At 40.3% G+C, this 6,882-nt stretch overlaps 1 pseudogene; it reads left to right on the forward strand.

Annotated features, from left to right (window-relative positions):
• The first annotated feature begins 526 nt into the window (after positions 1–526).
• On the forward strand, positions 527–4,651 carry LOC117721682 (ezrin-like; annotated as a pseudogene).
• Positions 4,652–6,882: the final 2,231 nt, after the last annotated feature.

Genomic DNA, 6,882 nt, shown 5'->3' on the forward strand with positions numbered 1-6,882 from the left:
GCCAGTTACTAGGGTAACCAATCACATTACAATTGGATCTGAGGCCTGCTTTATAGGAAGGATTCATGTCTGGTGCTATAAACTCAGTTACAAATTCTAGATAAGGAGGGTATAGGCCATTAGTGGGGAAGCTCCTGCTATTGTCTTGCCAAATGGGCATGATATGCCTGTCAAATTGGCTTAAAAAAATACTGTTTATGCCTACAGAGTAGTGTGAATGTCAGCTTTGGATAGGGAGGCCATATTTTGTTGTGGCGGGTGGTGACTGCAAAGACTTCTAACTGGTCAAAGTTCAAAGAATAAATGATTATTGAAGGTACAGCCATAAATTGGACATTCATACAATTCCCTCTAATGCCCAGAGAATATCATGGAAGATGGTACCAAAAGCTGAAGGAAGGGTGAAGGTGTGGTATGGAATGCTGACTTCTGGGCATGACATAGTTGTACTCTTGAACTCACAGTAGCTATGATTACCTACCCAAGACCTTCACAATATTGGGCCTGTCAACACCCTGTTATAGATGGGGGAGGAATTCATAAGACTGAGATTCTCCCTGAAGATCCATACAGAATTAATATTTGATGAGGAAGGAAGAAACATTTTCTTTAGTGGTATTGTACTAATTGCTTTTGGTTGCTGTGAAAAAATGCCATGACTAAAAACAGGTTATGGAAGAATTTATTTAGCTTATGGTTCCATGGTGTGAGAGCCCATAATAGTGGAAGAGGCTGAAATAAAAAGCTGAGAGATACCATCTCCAACCACACAAAGAAAGCAGAGAGAGTGAACTTAAAGATGACTGAAGCTATAAATTCTCAAAACTCATACCAAGTAATGTATGTCCTCTCTCGTTTCCACATCCTAAAAGTTCTGTAACCTCTCTAGACAGCACCACCATCCTAGGACCAAATTCAAATGCATTTGTCATTCAAATCACCACATATAGACATTGGTAAGATTCCCATATTCTTCTATAGAACTATAATGAAAGGTATTGAGTTTCACACATAAAAAAGGCATGAAAGAATATGTAATACTTGGAAGAGGAAGAGTAGCAGTAGAAGAAGGAAGGGAGCAAGAGAGGGTAAGGGATACATCCTGTGTATATATGAAAGTAGCATAAGAATACCCACTATTATTTATAAATAACATATTCTGATAAAAATTAAAAGTATATTTTTATGAATTTGTAGTTTATACTCATTGTACAAAATAATGAGTATCGTTGTAACTTTTATATATTCCTATCATGCAGTGTGCTTTGCTCATTTCCCAACCTCCTTCTCTTCCCTTGACTTCTATTCACTTCAATGAATGTCCTTTCATTTTCCCCAAATATTCCCACTTCTGCTACCATGACTCATTATTTTTTAAAATCCAAATTCTGAGAAAACATGTAATATTTTTCTTTCTGAAATTGACTTATATTCTGTAACACAATGATCTTTGGCTTCATTTATTTTCCTATAGATATCATTCTTTTTATAAACTCTAATGTATATGGATACTACATAAACTATGATAAATATAAAACCTCCTCCAAAATCAATATGATCTTAAATTGCTTCTTCATGTTTCCTTGCATCCAATCTCTTCTCTACATGCCTGGAAGATTGGCTTTTTGTGATAAGGTTTATTTCTTGAGTGCATAGGGATGAAGTTGCTGGCTTGTTTTACCTTTTAAAGAAACCTCGAAATGTTTTTTAAAGCACTACCAGGAGCCTGTAGAACTGCTGTTTGCCTCTTGTTATCTCTGCTGTCTTATCTTGCTAGCTATTTTTCTGGACATGCAGTGGTTCCTCACTGTGATTTAATTCATGTTTACCTAACTGTTAGGTGGGCATTTTTTCATTGTCATTATCTTCTGCTCATTGGCTCCAGTTGCTAGTATTTTATGAAATCAAGTGATCTTGTCAAAACAATTAACCAAATTAGATCTTTCTAACAGAAAAAAATATTGAATTCTGTCTTCAACTGAAAAAAAAGTTTCATTGTAGAACACTATGGAAAATATCTGAAGTTTAAATGCTGAGTGTAAGAGAAATAAGGTTCAGCCATTTGTTTTGTGTATTTTATAGGAAAAAGAATCCACATATCTTCTTTCAATGTCTCAGTGATGATCCAAGATTTTTGGAGAATTACAGAAGCTATGCTCTGGTTGACAAAAATATTTCTACTCCCGCCACATAGTGTTTTTAGATTAAAAATATTTCAAAGTAGAGGGCTTCCCTCTGCTTGCAGGTCCTCATACTTGCCGAGGACCTATGCAGAGCCACTAGCCAGCCAAGATGCCCAACCCAATTAACGTCCGGGTGACTACCATGGATACAGCGCTGGAATTTGCCATCCAGCCAAACACCACCCGGAAGCTGCTTTTTGATCAGGTGGTAAAGACTACTGGCCTCCAGGAAGTGTGGTACTTCGGCCTCCAATATGTAGACAATAAAGGATTTCCTACCTGGTTGAAACTTGATAAAAAGTTCTTTGCCAGGCATAGGTGGGAGAGGAGATCCTTGGTCCCATGAAGGCTGAACACCAAGTGTGTGTGTGTGTGTGTGGGGGTAATTCGAGGGTGGGGAGGTGGGAGTGGGGGTGTAGTTGGGGGCACATCCTCATAGGAGCATGATGAGGGGGGATGGGATAGGAAGTTCCTGGGTGGTAGGGGGAATGGGGTAAAGGGATAAAATCTGAAATGTAAATATAATATCCAATAAAAAATAAGCATTATGCTAAGAAAAAGTTCTTTGCACTAGAGGTTAGAAAGGAGAATCCTGTCCAGTTCAAATTCCGGGCCAAGTTCTACCCTGAGGACATGGCTGAGCAGCTCTTCCGGGACATCATGCAGAAGCTCCTCTTCCTGAAAGTCAAGGAAGGGATCCTCAGCGATGAGATCTTCCCTCCAACACCCCCCCCCCCCCCCCAGACAGCCGTGCTCCTGGGGTTCTATGCAGTTCAGGCCAAGTTCGGAGATTATAACATGGAAATGCACAAAGTCTCGGTACCTCAGCTCTGAATGACAGAGGTACCCAGACTCTCTCCCTCAAAGAGTCATGGATCAGCATAAACTCATCAGGGACCAGTGGGAGGACCAGATCCAGGTGTGGCACCCAGAAGGACCGTGCTATACTAGAATACCTGAAGATTGCCCAGGACCTGGAAATGGATGGGATCAATTATTTTGAGATCAAAAACAAGAAAGGAACAGACCTTTGGCTTGGAGTCAATACCCTTGGACTTAACATTTATAAGATGACAAGGTGACCCTGAAGATCGGCTTTCCTTAGAGTGAAATCAGTAATGACAAGAAGACCATTGACAAGAAAACACCCGACTGTTTCTACTCTCCCTGCTTGAGAATTACCAAGATTCTGAAGCTCTACATGGGAATCCATGAGCTATACATGTGCTGCAGGAAGCTGGATACCATTGAGGTGCAGCAGATGAAGGCCCAGGCTCTGGACCAGAAGCATCAGAAGCAGCTGGAGAGACAACAGTTGGAAACCAAGAAGAGGAAAGAAACTGTAGAGATAAAAAAGGAACAGATGGCCTGGGAGAAGGAAGAGCTGATGCTTCTCTGTAGGACTATAAGCAGAAGATCAAGAGGCCAGAAAAAGAGCTCTCCAAACAGATTGAGAAGGCCCTCCAGCTGGAGAAAGAGAGGAGGCAAGCTCAGGAGAAGGCTGAATGTCTGGAGGCTAACTTCATTGCTGCCTTGCTGGCCAAGGAAGAACTGGAGAGACAGGCACAGGATCAGATAAAGAGCCAGGAGCAGCTGGCTGCAGAGCTTGCAGAGTACAGTGCCAAGATTGCACTGCTGGAGGAGGAGCAGACATGAGGAAGAGGAGGTGGAGTAGGAGCAGCATCTGGCTAAAGAAGCCCAGGATGACCTGATGAAGACCAAGGAGGAGCTGCACCTAATGACAGCTCCCCCACCCTCACCACCCCCAGTGTATGAGCCCATGAATTATCACATGCAGGAGGGACTGCAGGATGAGGGAGCAGAGCCCATGGGCTACAGCACTGAGCTCTCCAATGAAAACATCCTGGATGACCGCAAGAAGAAGAAGCAGATCACTGAGGCAGAGAATAATGAGCATGTATGGTGGCAGTTGCTGACTCTGAGCAAGAGTTGTCACAGGCACGGGATGAGAATAAGAGGGCCCACAATGACATCATCCACAAGAACATGAGGTAAGGCCGGAACAAGTATAAGACACTGCAGTAGATCAGGCAGGGCAACACCAAGTGGTGCATTGACGAGTTCGAGGCCATGCGAAGGCCAGGACGGGACCAAGGGTAAAATGCACCTCACAGCACTTGTCTCTTTAGTACTCAAGTCTAGAACTCCTTTGCCATGTTCCAGTCCCTTAAAGAGCAGTTACTGGGCCAGTGTTCTGCCCTAAGACCTAGTGGAATCCTCCATTGTTACGTCCAATTGTATCACATAGCACCAAACAGGCCAGATTTTTAAGACAGTTAACAAATAGCTTCCTTTTTCGAGCAGGGATTTTGAAAGCTGGCCTGCATGACACAATATTCAGCATCACTGGGGACAATACTGTAGCTCACACATGGATGCCATACTTTTTCTAGTTTTACAATGAGCTTGATTTCTATGAAAGATCCATTTTTATGTGTTGAAGGGTGAAAATGATTTTGAAATTTCAGTCTAAAGCATGCCCTCACACAGTCTCCTTCCTCCAGACCGCTGTCAGAGTCTACGGCGGTCCTTAAGAGTGTACTGTAAGCAATACATTAGTAACATTTTTTTTTTTTTTTGGCTAAATGATTAACAAAAGTAGTCGTCTTAACTTCTTGTGATGCTCTATATCCTATTCAAATTATTGGAGGGAGGTTCAGGGTTTAAGATTTAGGAGTCATCTTGAGTGTCATGCCAAATACCATTGGAGCTGTATTACTTCTAAAATTTACAATGATAGTCAGTATAATTAGAAAAAAGTTTAAAGACACTTGTAGGGTATTTGGCATAATTATAACACGTCTCTGGATGTTTTAACTTTGCATAGTAAGATTATGAATTTAAAGATTGCTGCTCTGATGAGCTTTGATGCTTCAGATAATGCTGATAAAATTAATTATGGCTTGAGGTCAGTATTTCTATTTTGGTCAAACCTCAGGAATGGTATATATAGCTTGATCATGCTAGCTCTTTTTGTCCTGGGAATACCTTTAATCCTGCCCATCATGTTAAAGCTTGTCACTAACAACATCAACATGTTGGAAGCCAAAGTACATGACTTGAAACTGAAAGTGGACTCCCAGACAGAGTTATTAATTTAATAGTCTGGCGAGCCAAAGACGGATAAGATTTTGCACAGAGCCTTACCAACCTAAGACAGAAGTGCATTGCTTTTGATAATGCATATTCCATGATAAGTTAAGGAAGGCATTCTTGGCAGAACAACCTAAGACACGCTCAGTCTTGTTTATGAAATAAAAAAGGGAGAGAGGAGGAGAACTTTTGGGGCTGTATGGCAGGACTATGATATTGGCCAAGGACAAGGAAGTGGGCTTCAGGCAGGAATCTGACATTAGGCTAGAACAAAGAAGTAATTTCAGGGAGAAATCTAAATCTTAGGCTAGAATAAGGCTTCAGACATTAAAAATGACTTTGGGCTAGGACAGGGATGTTGGCTCAGATATTTTGGTCATCCTGATAAGCCCGTAGAAACAGTGATCATGGGAGTGTTCATGGAATTTTGTTTATTGCCTTGCTTGTTCTTTGACTATTTGTGTTTATTGTATTGCTTGTTCCTTGACTATTTGCATCTATTATATTGCTAGTTCCTCAACCTGGAACTGACCTTAATACTTGCATGTAATTTAAACGGTATAAAAGTAAGATAGGAGGAGGAATGGGATAGGGAGTTAATGGGAATATGGGGAAAGGAGATAACATCTGAAATGTAAATAAATATTGAATAAAAATATAATGAAAAACAAAAAAAGAGTGTATGGTACAGGACTCTCTGATACACAATTCTCGTGCTTGCCTGTTAGCATACATTGTTGTGCTTATATACCTGATGATCTGCTATAGAGAATAATATTTATACATAAATGATAATATGGATTTGTAACATTAATTTAAAAAAGAAAGTTTTGTTCTGTATATTTCATTACCTTTTACAGAATAAAAAAATTCAACATTAAAAAAATTCCAAAATAGACTCAAATCCTCTTTTCTTATAAACTCTTTAACAAGTGTATAGCTAGTAAGAGAGATGAATCTTTCCTCCAGATATCAATATGTTGAATGGATTGGTTGATACTGTTTTTTTCTTCTTTGGACCAATGCCTTGTAGTAAGGTTAGGAATTCTGAGAGCTGGCTGTGGACAAGAGTTGAGAAAGAAGGCTAGAGATTAACTCAAGCACTGAGAATATTAGATAGGGCAGATTTATAAAACAGAAATATAGAAAACATAAAAAGAAACTTCTTATCTTTTCATATGTGCATACTCCTTGGAAAATCCCACGAGTTCCTGTAAATACCCAAGGGATAGATTGAGGACTTGTGTGTGTGTTTTTTTTTTATTGGATATTTTATTTACATTTCAGATGATGTCCCCTTTCCCCATTTCCCCTCTCTAGAAAACCCCTATCCCATGCCCCCTTTCCCTTTTTGCTTTTATACAATTTTTAAAATGTTAATCAAGGGCTTTATAAGTTTTGTAATGCCCAATCAGAAGAGTAACCCAATACCAAACCTAGATATATCAACTATCTTTGACTGGTGGAGACACATGAATATCTGCCTTCATGCCCCCCTCTTTCTCTCTCTCATCACCTAGCTTCTCCTCTCCATCATCTTCTCCTCTCCTTACTCCATCTCTTCCTCTCGGTACTCCTTCCCCCT

This window comes from Arvicanthis niloticus, chromosome 16 (assembly GCF_011762505.2).
Source record: "Arvicanthis niloticus isolate mArvNil1 chromosome 16, mArvNil1.pat.X, whole genome shotgun sequence".
Classification (NCBI taxonomy): domain Eukaryota; kingdom Metazoa; phylum Chordata; class Mammalia; order Rodentia; family Muridae; genus Arvicanthis; species Arvicanthis niloticus.